This window comes from Apodemus sylvaticus, chromosome 10 (assembly GCF_947179515.1).
Source record: "Apodemus sylvaticus chromosome 10, mApoSyl1.1, whole genome shotgun sequence".
Classification (NCBI taxonomy): domain Eukaryota; kingdom Metazoa; phylum Chordata; class Mammalia; order Rodentia; family Muridae; genus Apodemus; species Apodemus sylvaticus.
In genome coordinates this window covers 16,992,459-17,011,411 of record NC_067481.1, presented here as the reverse complement: position 1 = coordinate 17,011,411, position 18,953 = coordinate 16,992,459, and positions in this window count along the sequence as shown.

Here is an 18,953-nt window from a genome sequence, read left to right as displayed (position 1 = left end):
ATTCTTTCTCCCCAGGGTTGCCCGGTGCAGAAAGCTGAAGGAAAAATCAGGATTCCAGTTAAATGTCTATTTTAAAAATTTAGCCTAAGTGTTTCTCAAAATGTAACCAGGTCTCGTGTGTATGTATGTGTGTGGTGTGTGTGTATGTGCGGTATGTGTGTGTGTATATCTGTGTGTGTCTGTGTGTCTGTGTTTGTGTGTCTGTGTGTCTGTGGTAGGTATTGATTTTTCTCTGTGTAACCCTGGCTGTCCTGGAACTCTCTCTGTAGACCAGGTTGGCCTTGAACTCAGAAATCTGCCTGCCTCTGCCTCCCGAGTGCTGGGATGAAAGGTGTGTGTACCACCACCGTCCAGCCTGGTTTTACTTTAAAGGTAAGTTTTTAATTTTTTTTGTTGTTGTTTATCTCACCATGGAAGCCTAGTGTAGGCGTAGTTCCCAAGTGTTTCTGGGGTTTTTAGAGTCCAGAGGAATGTGAAGAGTGATACAAGAATCCACATGCCTGAGCCAAACAAATTTGTATCAGCTCCGAAAACTGGGCCCTGCCCTGCACTGTCCCCTGGCCCGCTCTCAGACGAGCAGCAAGCCCTATGTCCACCACCCTCAGACTTAGGCAGCAGCATCCTCAGTCCTCTGGGGCTGTGTATGTATGTAACAGTTTCTGTGATCAAGTTGAAAATAGAACCATGGGCTGGAGCGAACGGGGTGGGGGGAGGGGGGAGAGGAGCGGGGTAGAAAAAAGAAAATAGAACCGTGAATCACTCTGGAAGAAAACTTTATCTTTCAGACGCATGGCTACTGGAGGTGACCAAAAGAGCAGAGACCCAGGAAGGCTCACAGCATCTATTGGATCAACCACCCTGGTGGCAAGAGTGGCAGCCAGCCAAGACCCTGGCCACAGTGCTTCCAGAGCCAGCAGTAAAGACAGCCACCAGAGACCTCAGGAACACTAAGGGGAGGGGACAAGGGACATCAAAGATTGAGTTGTTGCCCATCCGTGGTTGATCCCAAGGCTGGTCTATTCTGAGAAAATAAGACTTAGACAAACAACATATTGTAGTCACAGAACCCAAATGTGGAGAAGAGGCGTGGTGAGCCAGTCAAGCTGAGGTTTTCCTCTGGAACCGCCTTGGGCAGGAAATGGTGGTGTTACCTACCATCTAGGGCTCTTGATCAGGTTCATTTCTTCTGCCAGTTAAAGAACTAGCAGACAGGGAAGATCTCGAACTCTGAAAACAGGAGCAGACAGACAGCATCAGTAGTTGAGGAAAAGCATTTATCAGGGCTGTGGAAACTCATGCACAGGGCAAACACCAGAGAAAAAGAGCTTCAAGCAGATGAGAGACTCCAGAAGCCAGAAAATCCAGTCTCTTCTCCAGGGCTGGGGGTTTCAGTCTCTGCAGAGTCTTCCTCCTCTAAGATAGGATTGGCCAGTTAGAAGACAGAGTTTCCGGTTGGCCCACAACTGTTATGTAAACTTGCCTTGAACTTGTTGGGCCAGTCCATCTGCAGGCGGCCTGCTGGTGGGAGAGGGAGCCCACAGGGCCTTTGTTTTAAGCTGCGAGGCTTTTATCTCAGGTCAGGAGGGTGAGGAAGAAGCTGGGCACCTTGGCAGGTCACCATCTTTATTACCAAACTTGTCCCCTCTCTCCAACTGCCTTCTGGGGAGTCTATCTCCTGTTCCTCAGTGTGACGGGCTGGCAGACCATGCTTGCAGGATCTGACGCTCCACTCTTCCCTTCCCTCCTTTCCTTCCTGTTCTCTCCCCTTCTCCTCCTTCCCCCTTCCTTAAGGCATAGGTTCACAGGACACCTGCTGTGCGCCAGGCTTTGTTCTAGCCCTGGAGAGACAGTAAGATTGAAGACAGAACTCCAGTGACGTGGGACAGAACAAAGATCAGAAAAGAAACCACAAATTCCATATGTATATGTTCTACACACCGACCTAATCGAATGAAGCTTAGGTGCCCTGCGTCAACACAGCAGGCATGAAAAGCTGATAATGAATCACGAGACAGAGCAGAGGTGGCCATCACGAGGCCATCGCTAAGGAAAGCTATCTGAGGGGACAGCAGAGCTGCGGCCCTGAGGAGCCTGGGGAAGGGAATTCCCATGAACGGCTGAGGAGGGACGAAGGCCCTGAGCCAGGCGTGTGAGAGGCCTGCAGCCCTGCCCTCCGCTGCTCCAGGATGGAGAACTTAGCTGAGTATGCAGAGACCGGGGCAGGCAGGTAAACAGGTCATCAGAGAGCAGAGGTTGAAGGAACAAACTGTGTACCAGGGTTCCCCCTCCGGTAACGCGCAGGGCATGTGGGCAATCTCCACAGACCCTTGAGTGTAGCCGCGTCTAACCACATGGCTGTTATCCAGCGCGGCCTCACAGACTCCCCCTAGCTCAGCCCAGGCATTACTGTGGCCAGTAACAGGCTAACAGGAGGCCCTGGGCCTCGGACAGCCTGACACCACGCACTCCGCAGCTTTCCCTCCTGGAAAGAAATGAGGACCCAGTAAGGGCCTCAGTCCCCATCTCCTTGCTTCCCTCCCTAGTCGGGCAGGCGGGCATCAAACACTCAGGACCTGTTGCCGTCGTAACAGCAAAGACAACATGTAAGCTGGAGCCAGGCGGGAAGCCCCCTGCCCAGCGGTAGAAAGGAGGAGGTGTTACTCCTGCTACTCCTGACCTCTGATCATCTCCACCTACCGACTGTAAACCTCAGGGCAGGGACTCCTGCACTTTGTCCAAAGCCTGAGGCCTCAAGCTATTGATGCTGTAGAAGCAGGGCCTGTCTCTCCACTAAGTTCTGCACCCCAGGGGTAGCTGTGTACCCCAGCAGGCTGTGGGCTGGAGTCCAGCCAGTCATTCCCAGACAGAGCTCCATCTCAGCTTCCTCCCTGACCACAATCGTAGCCACAGAACAGAAGAACAGAAGATGATGAGGCAGCAGTGAGGGGCTGGGCTAGGCCCCACCTCCAGTGGCCACCCACACTGCTGACTCTCCAAGGTCACAGCCAGACCATAGCCTGTTGTCCTGAGTCCAAAGTTTCCCTCTTGTTCACCTCTCCGTGGTCTTTTGCCTCCCACCACCATCCTTCCTCCTCCTCTTGACTTTGGCCTTTGACCTTCTGCCTCAAGTGCTGCTATCAGGAGAAAAGCTTTGATTTGAAGATACCAAGCTCAACCTCAACCCAAAATCTCCCTTACCAAGGAAGCCACAGGCAGTGGCTAAAACTGAAGGAAGACCCCCAGCTTGTCCCTGTCCAAACGAATCTGTCTTAGGCCTCATCACCCGTGTGGGGTCCTCAGTCCTCCCTGCTCTTTCCAAGGGGCTGGCCCTGGAATGCTCAGAACGGTCCCCTCTTTCCACACAGGCCACATGCCTCCCCTGGAGCACGCCAAGGCCTGGCCTCTGCCCAGTCATGATGACTGCTGCTGACGGTCCCCTTGCCTTGCCTTGGGACTTTTGTCTGGCACCTGCACAGAAGTGTCTACCTCTAGAGGTGCTCTTGAGGACAAAGCAAGGCCTCCAGGTGACCTGAGAACAACCACCTCCCCCACCAGGAAGAGCCTCTCCCAGCCCACCATGGTGAGAGCAGAGTTCTGAACCTGAAGCCCTGGCTCCAACTGGGCTCCTCTGTCAGCCTCCATCACAGACAGAGATACAGACCAAAAGCAGAGAGAGGGAGAGAGAGAGAGAGAGAGAGAGGGAGGGAGGGAGAGAGAGAGAGGAGAGAGAGGGAGGGAGGGAGGGAGAGAGAGAGAGAGAGAAGGAGAGAGAGAGAGAGAGAGAGAGAGAGGCTGTTCTTGTCTTCCACCTAGTTTGAGGTGGGCTTGCTGTGTTGCTTTGCCATGGCCCTGTGCCAGGCTAGCTGGCCCTCCAGGGCATTCTCCCATCGCTGCCTTTCATTTCCCCTGCAGGAGCGCTGGGATCGCAGGAGCGCTGGGATCGCAGGAGCGCTGGGGTGGCAGATGCTCACTCTCTGTGCTCAGCTTTGACGTCGGCTCCGGGATTTGAACTTCTATCCTCAGGCTTGCTGCACAAGCCGGTGGAGCCATCTCCCCAGCCCCAAGGGAATTGTTTTTTTAATGCCTCATTTATTCCCATCACCATTTTAGGAAAGAAATATATTTTAACTACAAAATGATTAGAATAGCTATTTAGAATAAAAACTGTTGTGATAGGAAAGGAGAGCTCAGCCGTCGGCCATTCCCGCACAGAGAAGGGAGAAGCTGGAGGCTTCCAGTTCCTGGAATCCTGCCTCAAAAGAGAGTGGGGGCGGGGCAGGTTCTGTGGCGGTCCACCACCTCCCCTGCTGACTCAGGAACATGCTATCACTGTCAGCTGGCCTACAAGAAGCGCACACACAGGTCCATATGGAATTGACCCAGACCTGGTGACACAGAGGAGACAGAAGCCACATCAGGAGGGACTTTGTACTTGGCTCTCAGAAGTGTGGCTTCTGTCCCCTGAGGTGACCACAAGTAAAGAGGGTTTGGGGAAAAGATCCTGAAATCAGATTTGAGTTTAGCAAACCTCACAGCACTGTAGCAATGGATTGGAGAGGCAAAGAGGGAGGGTTGCGAGGCAGGGCCTCTGGCAGTGGGCAGATAGATTCAAGAGGGGTAGAGAGGAAGGCCTTGGGGGGAGCTGACGTCCCCAGAGTTGTTAGGGAAAAAGCTTGTGCTTTGACGCCCTGTTAACCTAAGCTCAGCATTCTCAGCAAGAAGCCAATAAAAGAGACAAGCGCGGGGCCTGGGAGCCGGCTCAGTCAGGTGCAGGCCACTCAGGCGCACGCGCGTGCCCGAGCCCCAAGAGCCACATAAAAAGGAAGAAAGAAAAGCCAGTGAGGTGGTTTAGAGTTTTAGTTTCAGGACTCAGGAGACAGGCAAAAGGATCTCTGTGAGTTCAAGGCCAGCCTGCTCTACATAGCAAGCTCCAGGACTACATAGAGACTGTCCCAAAAAACAAAAAGAAGAAAGAAAGAATTGAGGGAGAGAGGAAGGAGCAAGGAAGGGAGGGAGGGAGAGAAGGAGGGAAGAAAGGAGGGAGGGAAGGAGGGAAGAAAGGAGGGAGGGAGGGAAGGAAGGAAGAAGGGGTAATGAAAGCAAGCAAGCCAGCCAGGCACAGCTGTGGCTCACTTGTAATTCCATCACCAGAGGCAGAAACAGGACGGTCAGTGAGCTTCCGACGGAAACCATTGAGGAGTGACACCTGATGCTAACCTCTGGCCTCCACATGCACACACCGCAACACAGACACACACACACACCACAACACAGACACATACACACACCTCCCACACACCATTCATATACCACAACATAGAACACAGACACAGACACACACCTCCCACATGCACACACACGCCACATGCACACACCACAACATAGACACAGGCACACACACACCACATGCACATACAACACAGACACACACACATCCCATATAACACACACATATGCACATGCCATATAATATGTGCACACATACACACTTGCATGCACGTACGCATGCATACTTGGGGGGGGGAGTGAAAAGCAGAAAAGAGATTTATTCAGTGTGGTTCCTTCTGTCTCTCCTGCAAGGCCTTCAGACAGAACTGTGTGAAGTCTTATGAAGACTGGCTGGCACCAGGCTGGGGCTCCTGGGAAGAGTCTCGTTCATTGGGGACCAGTGTCACAGTACCTGGCAGACAAGGAAGGACACAGGGCGTCTCTCCAGAAAAATCTTCATCCCTGCCAGGACATTTTGTATATAAATTTTGTATATATATATATTGGATACTGAAGAGGTGGTGGGCAGGAGGAACACCCTAACCAGGGCCAGCTTACAGGGGTGTTATCCTGTCCCTGTTCACATAAGGATAGTCAAAGGGGAACTTTGACTTCCTAGAGGCACAGCCAGAATAAATCGGTTTAAGATTTGTGATTAAACAGTACCAAGTCTCTGAGTCCAAAGAGTAGGGAACTTGGCTGGGCTTGGGCACCCACCTGCAACCTCAGGCAGGAGGATAGCTGATGAGACAGACCAGTCTATGCTGCATATCAAAACATGACAAAACCAGCGTGCTCCTGAACACTGTCTTCTCATGTAACCACGGAAGTCCTCACAGTCTGTGGGAAGGAGAAAGATCAGACAGTGTTACTGCTCTTGGAGACCCTGTCCCACCATGTTGGGCTCCACCCCTGATGACCTCATTCTACTGACTCCTGTGCCTCAGCTTTCTCACCTGCAAAGTGGGAGTTAAGTGGTACCTGACTTGCAAGGTTAGGAAGTTGGAATTAGTGGAAATTCGTGAAGTACTAGGGAGACACAGCCTAGTCAAGTTGTACCTCCACATCCCAGCAACAGGGCATCCTGGGTAGAGGTTGCCAATCTTGTTACATAGAGGAGGAAGCTAGGTCCTGAGTAACCCAGGCCTAGCTTTGAAGAAGGCCATGGCAGCCACTTCCTGGGCTTTTGGGGAGGGCTGAGTGCCTCCTGGTAAGTTCTTAGGAATGGATCCCTGACCCACCCGCATGCAGGGGACAGATAAAGGTCAAAAGGTCCTGTGGCTGCGGGAGGCAGACTGGACCACAGGGGTGGTCTGCAGCTGCTGGATGAGCGACATTACAGTGAACCCTCTTCACAGCAAAGCCCCAGCCCTTGAGGACCAACCCTCTCCTTAACCAACCCTCACCACTGTCTGTCTCTTGCCCCTCACCTGAGCTGGTTTGAACATATTTCTTCTATGAGAGACAGTCCTCTGCCTCCCTTCAACCTGCACTGTCTAGACAGCCACCCACTCAACGGCCTCAAGCTCAAAGCTCTACTGGGCCATGGCCTCCCTGATCTCTGGACCTCTGCACATGCTGGTACCCTGCTCTCCCTACTCTGATGCCTGGAGGGAGGACAGCCCACACTCTCGTCCCCTCAGCTCAGGCAGCCTTTCTTTCCAGCTTGCCTGTCACTTCCTGGTCCCTTCACACTGAGCACTGTGTCTCTGTGCCCCCCAGGCCACAACTGCTGGATTTCAGCTCCTCTTGGGGCTCCACCTCAGGACATCCCCGCTGGGTCTGTGCAGGTGAGGCCAGGCTGCTCTTGCTCAAGGCTGTCCCCGCTGTGTCACCAAACATGAGCATAGGCCCTGTGCTGTTTTTCTGGATCCCGGTGGAACCGTGCCAAGGAAGGAGTAAATGAACGAGTGGGAGGTTCTAATGAAGCCCAGGCCAGATGAAGCAACGCGGAAAGGACAGATATGAGTCAGAACTTACTCATATGTTCTTGGCCGGAGCGGCCAAAATGCACCGTCGCTGTCTACAGCCATGGTAGAGCCAGGCTGCTCTCCTTCCCTGCAGCCTGGAAGTGTGTGGCCAGGGTGTGCTGGAGACAGGGTTGGGCACACCACCCCAAGGCTTTTCAGCAGTACATCAACTTTCAAATTATTTATTTATTTTAAGGAGCTATGTGAGCCAGCGCATCCTTGACCATGTGGCAGTCCTCCTGCCTCAGCCTCTTGAATGCTGGTATTATAGATGCAAGCCTACACTCAACTTCTTTATTATTTTTAATTGCTTTTAAAACTTATTATTATTGTGAGGGTTCACAGGGCTCAGAGGGATTTGGTTCTTTCCATGGGGTAGCCAAAGATTGTTTTCAGGCTGTCAGACTTGGCAGCAATTGCCTCTACCCACTAAGCCTTCTTGTACATTCTTAGATAGACAGTGCAATGGTAAGAAATACATCCTCACTGGGTGTGGTGGTAGGTTCCTTTAGTCCTAGCATTTAAGAAGTAGGGGTATCTCTGTAAGTTCAAGGCCAGCCTGGTGTATGTAATAAGTTCCAGGACAGCCAGAGCTACATAGTGATTCCAAGAAGAAAAAGGAGGGGTAGGAGGAAGAGAAAGAAGAGGAAGAGGATGAAGAAGAGAAGGAGGAAGGAAGAAGAGAAGAAACACATTCATCTCTAAGACTAAAATGCTACCTATTAAACACTAACTCAACAATTTTTTTAAAAGCAATGTCTTACTTATTAAGTTTATGTTTAACTTAAAATTGAGGGAATACTCAAAACAGGAGAGGGACATCTCAGGAGGCAAGCCTGGGCACATGTATCAGCTCAACTGGGGAAAGGAAACAAGAGCTGAGTTCCACACACACACATGCCTGGGCTAGCCTGGGCTACCTGAGCTTCTGTCTCAAAACAATGAGGCAGAGTTGAAGCCAGGCATGGGTAGTATACTGTCCATGTATCAGTACCAAAATCCCAGGACTCTGGAGGCTGAGGCAGAAGAATCTCAGGTTCTAGACCAGCCTATACCTCTAGTGCAACCTCCCAGAAAACATAAAGAAAGGAAAAGATGAGAAGAAAAAAAGGATTGCTTTGGCTTAGTAATGTAACTGGGCTCCTGAGCCTTGTCCCCAGCACGGAAAGAAATCAATAACACAATAATAAAAATAATAGAAGAAGAAGAGAAGGAAGAGGGGGAAGAGGAAGAGGAGGAAGAGGAAGAGGAGGAGGAGAAAAAGAAGAAGAAGAAGAAGAAGAAGAAGAAGAAGAAGAAGAAGAAGAAGAAGAAGAAGAAGAAGAAGAAGAAACCAAAGCTGACAGTTTTTGTGTTGTGAGCAGATGAGTAATGTTTGATTCTTTGTGGTGCTGAGAATTTAACCCAGGCAAGGGCTTCACCTCTGCTCAACAGCTGCAAGCCAAACTTCATTCTTCACATGAAAGAGACTTGAAATTTTTCACCAACTCCAGGTTGTCACAGGAAGACCAGGCTGCCCGGACAACAGTGATTTCAACTGCCCCAATGCCATCCACATAGCTGGCTCAGGGGTTCTATACACACACACACACACACACACACACACACACACACACACACACACACACGTGCGCACGTGCTAGCCAGCCCTTGGGTCCTCCTCTATGGTGTGCAGCACAGTCTGAGGGAGGCTGGGAATTCATTTCACAGAGAGAACAGACCCAGCAGGAGTTCCTCTTGTGGGAAAAATGTATGAACAACCGCATCCAATAAAGAACGCAGCACAGAGAGCAAGACATTGGAGGTGCTGAGCCTGTGAGCCACGCCACTTCCTCTCCTTGGCCACGTTCAGGTATGAATAGGGTAGTGCGGTCACGAGAAGCATGGTGGGAAAGAGCAGTGCTTTCCACAGCCTTCCGTCTCCATGCACCCCAACATTAAGAAATCTATTTCTCAGCCGGGGCTGTGGTAGCACACTCCTGTAATCCCAGCACTTGGGAGGCAGAGGCAGGCAGATTTCTGAGTTTGAGACCAGCCTGGTCTACAGAGTGAGTTCCAGGACAGCCAGGGCTACACAGAGAAACTCTGTCTCGGAAAAAAAACAAACAAAACAAAAAAAATTAAAAAAATAAAAAAAACCCCTCTAGATTCAGTCCCATCCCTTCTCTTGGTCAGAAATAAATAAATAGATAAATAAATAAATAAATAAATAAATAAATAAATAAATAAAATCTATTTCTCCCCTGTGGATTTTTTTTTATTAAAGAACATTTTTTCTTACAATATATTTTGTGTTTTCTACCCCCCAATACCTCTCAGATCCTCCTCACCCATCCAACTTTATGTTCTTCCTCTCAAGATACACCACACACACACACACACACTCCATGTAAACAAAAATCAAAACAAGGAAAAGACCAATAAGACAAGAAAATGTCAAAACAAAGCAAAATGAAACAAAAAGCCCACAAAAATACTACTGAGCCCCCTCTGCATGGGCTACTCCAGGGCATTGGCCTGCCCTGGTGTGTGGTAGAGCATTTGCCCAGCATGCATGAGGCCCTGGGACTTTTGATCCGCACTAAAACAAAAACAAAAATGAAAGAGAAAGAATTTACATAGTGTTTGGAAGGTAGGAGTGGGGGTGGGGGGGGTGGATGGGGGGTAGGGGTGGAGTGGTGATAGGGATGGGGTGGGGGTGAGGTTAGGGGATAAAGAGTAGGGGTGGGGAGTGTGGCGGCGGTAGGAGTGGAGGGTAGATGTGGGGGGTTGGGGTAGGAGTAGGTGTGTGGGGGTAGGGGGAAGGGTTGGGGTGGGGTAGGCAAGGGAGGTTGGGGGCTGGGAGGCAGGTGTGGAGGGTTGGGGTGGGGTTAGGGGGTGGATATGTAGGGGGAGGGGCGGGTGTAGTGGGGAGGGGCTGGGGGAGGGTAGGAGTAGGGGGTTGGGGCTGGGAGATAGGTGGGGGGGGGTGGGGGATTAGTGGTGGATTGTGGGGGTAGGGGTGGGGTGTGTGATGAAACTGGAAGGGGACCATGAGAGTGGTAAAATGACCTTAAGGCAGTGGGGACGTAGTAGAGTACTTATATGTGAAAGTGGAAGAGGTTGGGGGGGGCGGATGCAGACTTCCCAGGGCACCCCATGGGAAGGGGAGGGGAGCAGGAGGCACACCAGTGAAGCCCGCCTGGGTGTGGTAGCCCATGCCCCTAACCCCAGCACTTGTAACACAGGGGCAGGTGGACCTCTGAGTTTGAAGCCAGCCTGGTCTACACAGAGAGAGCTCCAGAACAGCCAGGGCTACACAAAGAAGCCCTGTCTCGGAAAAAAAAAGGAGTTCAAGATTGTCTCTGTCTATATAGTCTGTTGGAAACCAGTCTGGGATGATGTGTGAAACCCTGCCTTAAACACACACACACACACACACACAGAGAGAGAGAGAGAGAGAGAGAGAGAGAGAGAGAGAGAAAGAGAGACAGAGAGAGAGAGAGAGAGAGAGAGAGAGAGAGAGAGAGAGAGAACATCTAAAATCTTAACTGCTTATTTATTGAGCAGACAGAGTACAGCTGTGTAGCTCAAGTTAGCCTCGAACTTGTGATCCTCCTGCCTCAACCTCCCTTGTGCTGTCAGGCCTGAACCAAGCCTAGTCTTTCTTTCTTTAGAGTTCTGCAGTCCGAATGTCTGCTGACCTTTGTAACACCTCTGGAGTTTCTAGATCCATACCAAGTGGCGGTTCACGTGTCATTAACTAACACAAGTCACATGATTGGCAGGAAAGTGACATGAGGGGGGGGGGGCACTGCTAGTTCTGGCCGAGGAGACAAAGAGCCCAGCTCCAGTGCAGCCTCCCTCCCTCCCTCCGTCTTCTCCTCACGAAGCCTCTGCACCCTTAGGCTCTGCCCTGCAGCTCCCAGAACTGCCCTTTCCTCTCTTTGCCTCCGCCTTTGAGAACCACTTTGTATCCATTGTCTCCATATCCTGTCCTCAAAGTAACTGGCCTGCGCTTAATTCCCCATTCCCTCTCCAGGGGCAGAGGGTGAGGGGTCTGGTTTTCTTTTTGTCATCTTATTCTTAGATACCCCGCTTGTTTCTTTTGCCTTTTTAAATAAATTAATTACGTGGAAGCTTCAGTTAGCCTGGAACTCACTGAGTAGACCAAGCTGGTCTTCTGTTTTGTTTTGTTTTGTTTTGTTTCTGAGACAGGGTTTCTCTGTGTAGCCCTGACTGTCCTGGAACTCACTCTGTAGACCAGGCTGGCCTCAAGCTCAGAAATCCGCCTGCCTCTGCCTCCCAAGTGCTGGGACTAAAGGTGTGCGCCGCCGCCACCACCACCACCACTTGGCTCCAAGCTGGTCTTGAACTCAAGAAAAATTCACTTGCCTCTGCCTCCCGAGTGCTGGCAATAAAGGAATATGCCAGGCAGACATCCTTAGACTCTTGATTCTCCTGCCTCAGCTAGGTTTACAGATGTATACTACCAAGCCTGGCTAGAAATACACTAAATATAGCAATCAATTATCTGTCTGTCTGTCCCTCCCCCTTAGGAGCTATGGGGGCGGGGGGAGTCCTGGGGATCAGAGCTCAGAGAACTGGACGCTACATATCCTAGGCAAGAACTCTACTATTGAACTTAATGCCTAGCATGCCAAAGTGGCCACATTTGTTTATGGTTTTTCTCTTTAAGTAGCCCTGGCTCTCCTGAAACTCAGTGTAGACGGAGCTGGCTTTGAAATCAGAGATCCACCTGCCTCTGCCTCCAGAATGCTGGGACTAAAGATGCCTGCCGCCACACCTGGCTTGCTGTGTTTTGTTTTTGAGATAGGGTCTCACTCTTTAGGCCAAGGAGACCTCAAACTGTGGCAATCCTCCCCCAGGCCTCCCTGGCTTTGCCTCCCGAATGCCGGGCTTAGGCGCATGAGTCACCATGTCCAGCAGTCTTTTGTTTTCTGTATGTATCCGTTTCTTCTTTTTGATTATCAAATAATATCCCAGTACGTGGATACGGCACATTTTGTTCATTTATTCGCCAGTTGTTGGCCGTTTGGATTATTTGCACTCTCAGCGCTACTTTGGCACTGAAAATAGAAGCATTCAGTGGTAGGTGAGATAGCTCAAACTGTAAAAGGGCTTTCCATGCGGACCTGAGCACCAGAGTTCGATCCCAGAACCCACGTAAAGGTAGCAGCTAAGAACTGACTCCACAAAGTTGTCCTCTGACTGAAACACACACACACACACACTTACGCACTCACACATTCCTGGCACGTGAAATGAAGGACCGGACATAGGACATATAATAGTGTTGGTTGGCGGGTTAGTGTGTTAAATTTCTATCGCGTTTCTTGGCTTTTATATACACTACATGTCATGTACACACACCTCATAAATAAGGCATTTTAAGAGTGAAAGCTTGTCTCCCATTCTTGACACAAAGGTCTCAACCTGATGTCCAAAAGGAGGGAACATCTGCGCAGCCTCAGTGCCCCACCCCTGCTTTGGGCGGGTCCAGACACGTGACCACTGACCCCAGTCTGCCTAGGGCTCCTCCCCCGCATCGCAGGGCCTTGCTTTTGGCCCCCACAGACCTCTGGCTACTTTTGGCCCAGCATTCTCATCTCCACGCTTCCGCAGCGTTTGTTTTGTCTGCAAACTGCAGATGAGCAGAGCGTGGGATGCGGCGAGCCGCTGCCAGCTCCGCCCCGTCGCCAGGGCAGCTGTGCACTAGCAGCTCGTGCTCAGAAATGCGGGAGGAATCCCGGGCGCGCAGGATCCGATGGCCGTCTGGCATTGTCAGGGCGAGCTGCTCTGTCTTTAGGCTAGAAGACCAGGATCAGACACTTGTGACTTAATTAAGGGTAGATGGTTTTAAGGCATTGAAACTATTGAGCAGGGCTCAATGGTAGAGCTAGAGCGCTTGCCACAATGCAGGAGGTCCATCACCCAACACTGCTTTCTCCTAAACAAAGATCCCAAAATAAATAGTGGCTTTGTGACCTTCAGAGACCCTCAGGAACCTAATCCCAGGGGAGGAAACTGGGCTAGATGAGGCCTAAAATAAGACTCTGCACCGCTGAGACTTCACGTTTCTTTGGCGAGGTAACCACTGCGGCCTGAGGCATTTTGTTGTGGTAGTCACTGTCCAAAATCCCAACCAGTAGGGCAGGAAGGCCCGTGGGCATAAACGTACTGCCCAGCAAATTCTGAGTGGGAAGCTGTCCCCTCCTCAGGCAAACACCTGCCACAGACTCTCCTCTAGCCTGTCTGTTCGCAGTTGGACCCGACAGAGGTTTTTATTTTTACCTAGCCAGTTTTAAAACAGAAGCAGTGAGACACGTTTTGGCTCATTCAATGCAAAGGACTGCTTTGGCTGGACTGTATTACATGCTGTTGAAATCTTAGCATTTGAATTGAGATCCGGATGTCTTCAGAAACAGCAAAGACAAAGGGCAAAATACGTTGCTAGAAACTACACTTCGAAAGACCATTTTTAGATATTTTTGAGTTAAATATATTAGCCTGTTACTTGTTTTTGCTTTTTCCCACATGGCTATTAGGCAATGTGAAACTGGGCCTGGGGCTGTAGCTGAAGATAGGGACTTATGCATAGGCATGGAGCCCTGGTCTCTCCTCAGCATCTCCTGGGCCCTGCCGGCATAGCACATCTGCAATCTCAGCACACTGAGAAAGAGGAAGCAGGGTCAGAGCTCAGGGTCATCCTTGGCTACACAGGACTCAAGGCCAGCCTGGTCTACATAGACAAAGCTGCTTTGCTTGTCCCATCTTGCTGGCAACAGCCACCTTCCTTCCTACCAGACTTGAGCCCCGTGCCTTGGGGACTAAGTTTTCCCTTTATCCTAGTTTTTGACCAAAACAGTCATCTCTCAGCTCACTGCCACACAGAAGATGACTGTCAACAGATGCTTCTAATATTAATAAATATTTGGTGTTCTTGGTTTTCTTTTGTGTGTGTGTTTTCAATCTTGCTTCTAGCTCCTGAGTGCTGGGGTTGCAGGCCCATTCCACCGCACCGTGCTCAACATCACGTGCTGTGCCACTGATGAAGGAGCTGTAACCATCCATCTTCCCACAAGCCTACAAGAGAGAGGACGGGTAAGAATTGTCACAGTCACTGTATGCATGGGGAAACTGAGGCTCAAAGAGATTCCTGGGCCAAGGTCCTGAGGTGCACATGTGCGATCCTGGCTTTTCTGGATTCTCATCTTGAGGTGACTTCCTTCCTTCTTTTTGGTGCCCATTGTGAGGCCGTTTCTTCCAGGTTAGAGATGATCGTTATTGTCTTGAATGACAGCTGCTGTGATGCGCACGCACCATCAGATGTTCACACAATTGTTCCCATTAGCACTCCCCCATGAGACGGGATAGAATGTTAAGGTGGCCCAGGTGGCCTTTCCCCTCCAGGGATATATAAATGGTTGATAACTGTCCACGAGAGACTGGTAGTGTCGCTGTCCATAGTTGCCCAAGCCCATTTATGCAACCCCCAAACACTCATTGCCTCACCAAGTCAGACTCCGATACAGAGCCTTTTCTTTGGTCTTCCATTGTCCTTTCTATCTGATGTGAATAGAAATTAAACTCCCCAGACAGTGACACAGCAGTGCCTGTGTGGGGACTCAGCCACCGCCAGGTACTGCTATACCTGTAGTCCTAGCTATTGTAGAGGTTAATGCAGAATCAGAAAATGGAGGCCAGCGTGGGGAACATACCATGTTAGTCTGTCAGTCTTCCTGCCTGCCTGATCCCCGATGCTCTCTTTCGAAAAAATATAAAAAGCAAACATAAAACGGGGTAGGAGGAGAGTTCGGTGGTAGAACACAAGGCCCCTTGTCCAGTCTCAATGCAAAAGTCAAACACTGTAGACAACATCTGATAAATAGAAAGGAGAGACCCACATGGGACAGGGAGTCCAGGGTTACTTCCTAGACAGGACTTGAGCTGGAGTCCTGAGGGTGCCGGGTTTGGACTGAGCAAAGGGGAGTGTGTATACACTCTGTGAGTCAAAACCAATCACTAGTCGGACTTCATGATGCTATAATCAGACCTTTGGGCTTTGGTGTGAAGTACTGGAGGTGGAACCCAGGGCCTTTCATGTGCTAGGCAAGTGCTTTTCTGTGTCCCAATTGTGGGTGTTTTAAAAAAGTTAACAGTTTACCAAGATATAAATTGCATACTGTAAGAACGTTCCCTCTTAAAGTACATAGAGTGTCTTATGCATTTACAGAGCTATGCAACCATCTTCCTAATTTCAGCTTACTTTCATCACCCTAAAAAAAACCCCATTCCTGTTGGCCGCCACCCCACCCCCATTGCAGGCAGTGGCTTCCTGTCTCTCTGGATTGCTTATTCTGGTCAGTTCAAATACATGGATTCCTATATAGTCTTGTGATTGCTTTTTTTTCCACTTAGCATAATGTTTCAGAGTTCATTCATGTTGTAACATGTATAATCACTTCATTCCTTTCTTGGAGGAAAAAAATACTACATTATGTGGATACCGCATGGTGTGACTACACATGGTGTGAACACCACATGGTGTGAATACTATATTGTGTGAAAACACATTTTATCCCTTCATTAGTTACTGACTTTGGGATTGTATCCATTTTTTGGTGTTATGAATAATAATATGTTGCTATTAACATTTCTGCACAATTTTTGTATGGGAAGTTTTCAATCCCCCTGATAGATGAGATAGATATAGACAGATTTGGAGATTATAGATTCAGATATATAGATATCCCACTGTACAATTTTTCCAGCAACATATAAGGATTCTAATTTTTTAGTTTCATCATTTCCTACTAACATTTGTGTGTCTACTTTACTGTTCACGTTGGTCCAGACTGGCCACAAGCTGTCAATCTCTCTGTCTTAGGACAAACAAACCAAAAAAAAAAAAAAACCCTCATCTTTTTCCTTCCATTTAATTATCCTGGCCTACTCCTCAAAAACTCAGTTAAGAAGCCAGGTAGTGGTGGCTCACGCCTTTAATTCCAGCGCTTGGGAGGCAGAGGCAGGCAGTTCTCTGAGTTCAGGGCCATCCTGGTCTACAGAGTTGAGTTCCAGGACAGCCAAGGCTATACAGAGAAAGCCTGGCTCAAAGAAAGCAAAAGGCAAATAAAACAAAAACACAACTCAGTTGAGGGCCTTGGGAGATGGCTCAGTCAGAGAAGTGCTTGCCACGGAGGCCAGAGACCCCGAGTTTGGATTCCCAGCACCTATGTAGAAAGCCAGGCATCCTGGGGCTCTCTGGCCAGCTAGTCTAGCCAGATCCGTGAGTGCTAGGCTCAGTGAGAGACACTCTCATAAAATAAGGTAGAGAGCAGCTGAGAGAGACACTAGACATTGGCCACAGGCATCTCTGTACGGCACGCACACTAACAGGCACATTTACATATACCACACACAAATCAACTGAACAGCTGGGCACAGTAGTCCACACCTATTATCCCAGCAGTCGGGCCACAGAGGAAGCAGAATTGCTGTTAGTTGAAGCTGCGTCTTATTGCAAAACCAAAGGCTAGCCATGAGAGACATACAGTGTTGTAAAATAATATAATCTATAATGCTTGTTTACAAGGAGCAACTGATTACCAGGGTGAGTTGGCAATATCACCCTGCACCCCCTTCGAATGACATTTTATTAAACTATCTTGTTGGGTTACATGGCACACGGACAATGAAAAGCAATAGAAATAAGTGTAAGGGCTTACTGCTGAGCCCCCAGTTCTTTCGTTCTTTTTTAATGTGTGTTTGCTTCTGTGTCCCTCATGCATGCAGTGCCTACAGAGGCCAGAAGAGGGCATCAGACCCTCAGAAGATGGAGTTACAGGCCCTCGGAGCCACCCAATGTGGTGCTGGGAACTCAGGTCCTCTGCAAGAGCACCAAGTACTCTCAATCACCCAGCCATTTCTCTGGTTCCTCTACTGTTGGTCATGTTAGTATTGTGGGGGTTTTTTGGGGGGGGGGGGCTTTGCTGTTGTTTGAGGAAGGGTCTCCCTATATAGTCCAAGATGGACCTGGAACTCATGGAGCCCAGGCTGACTTCCAACTTTTGGTCCTGTCTTGGTTTCCCAAGGATAAGAATACCATGAGTAAAGCCACAGTGCTTAGTGTTGACCCTATTTTTTTTAATTAGATATTTTCTTTATTTATGTTTCATATGTTATCAGTTTTCCTCATTTCCTTTCCGAAAACCCCTTATCCCATCCCCCTCCCCCTGGAGACTATTCCCCCCACCCCCAGCCCCACCCCAGCTCTGCAGTTACAAGAAACTGAAAAGGATTTAAAAGGTGAGAGACTGGCTAAGCAGGCCCCACTCCCCATCTGCACAGGTGAGCGGGACACTCACAGCTCCTCACTGGCCTCACCCTAATCAGATCTTCCTGCGGGACTGGGAGCTTCCTCCACAGTCTCAGTGGCAGCTGGGAAGGGAGCTGACGGGAGAGAGAACCTTACCACTTCCCTACCTCCCGGGAATATCTAAACATCAAATTATACCACTCACACACAAGGGTGCAGAAACATCCAACATGCGATACAAATGTAAGGTCACTCTTTATGTTCTCTCTCCCTCATGGAGCAAGACCCTAAAAATAGAGAAAGTTATTTTTAACTTTGACTTATCAGGATATTCAATGTCTCTATTACTGTAAATTCCAAGTTGGTAGGGTTTAGTTCTTCATAGATCACTCTTGCAGGGACCGGGAGTGTCCCATCAGGAGCGTGAGCACCAACACCAGGCATTCATGTGATCCCCGTGCTCCCTACTTTGTGACAGGTACATGCTAAGCTCTGGGAAACCTACAGAAAATAAAGCAGACAGACCGAGTCTCTAACCACTTCCCCCAAAGTATGGCATAGTGGAAAAGCCCTGTGTCTTAACAAGCTCTTAAAATACATTGTCACCTTGAGAGAGGAGGAGGCGGGTGATGACTCCAAGTACCCGGGTGATCAGTAAGCAAGGTTAGATTATTTCATCACGGTAGCTAGCCTCCAATTTCATCGTTGTTCTGTAAGGCTGAGCTGTTCATTCCTGAGCTTAGTCCCTAACCCGACAGTATGGAGGATGTCACACCGCCACACAGCCGGGCCCGAGAAGAAGTGAGCAGAAAGTCCTGCCTGCTCTTCTACTGCCCTGGCCTGGTTCTCAGAAGCTTTTCAGAGACAAGTCTGGCCTCCATCTCCACCCTGTCTTCCTCTCTCCTTGCTTTCAGTTCTGTTTCTGACAGAGAAAGAAAAGAGAAAAACAAAACAAAACAAATTTGCTCCTCAGTGCCTGCCTGCCCACCCTTCTCTTTGGGATCCTTTTTCTGAATTCCATACCTGCCACCCTCAGAATCCCCTCCTAAACTTCCACCGGGTACAGCCTGCTTCCTCCAGAAACACTACAGCTCATTGATGGGGAAATACACACATAACCCACAACCCTCAAATCCTGGGAGCCCAAGCAGTATGGACCACCTAAGTTCTCACCAGGTGGCCCCTTGCTGGTCCCCTTCATCCTCTGTCCCCTGGGACCTCTTCTCTGGAACCACGTCACCTGACAGGCCAGCACAATCTCAACCTGAGTCTCCAGAGCACATCACCCCATCTGGCAAAGAGAAGGGCCCTCCCACCTCTTCTGGGGGTGCAGCCCTGGTGCTGAGAGGTTAGCCTCCGCCTCCGCCTCCGCCTCTGCCTCCTCCTGGCGCACTGAG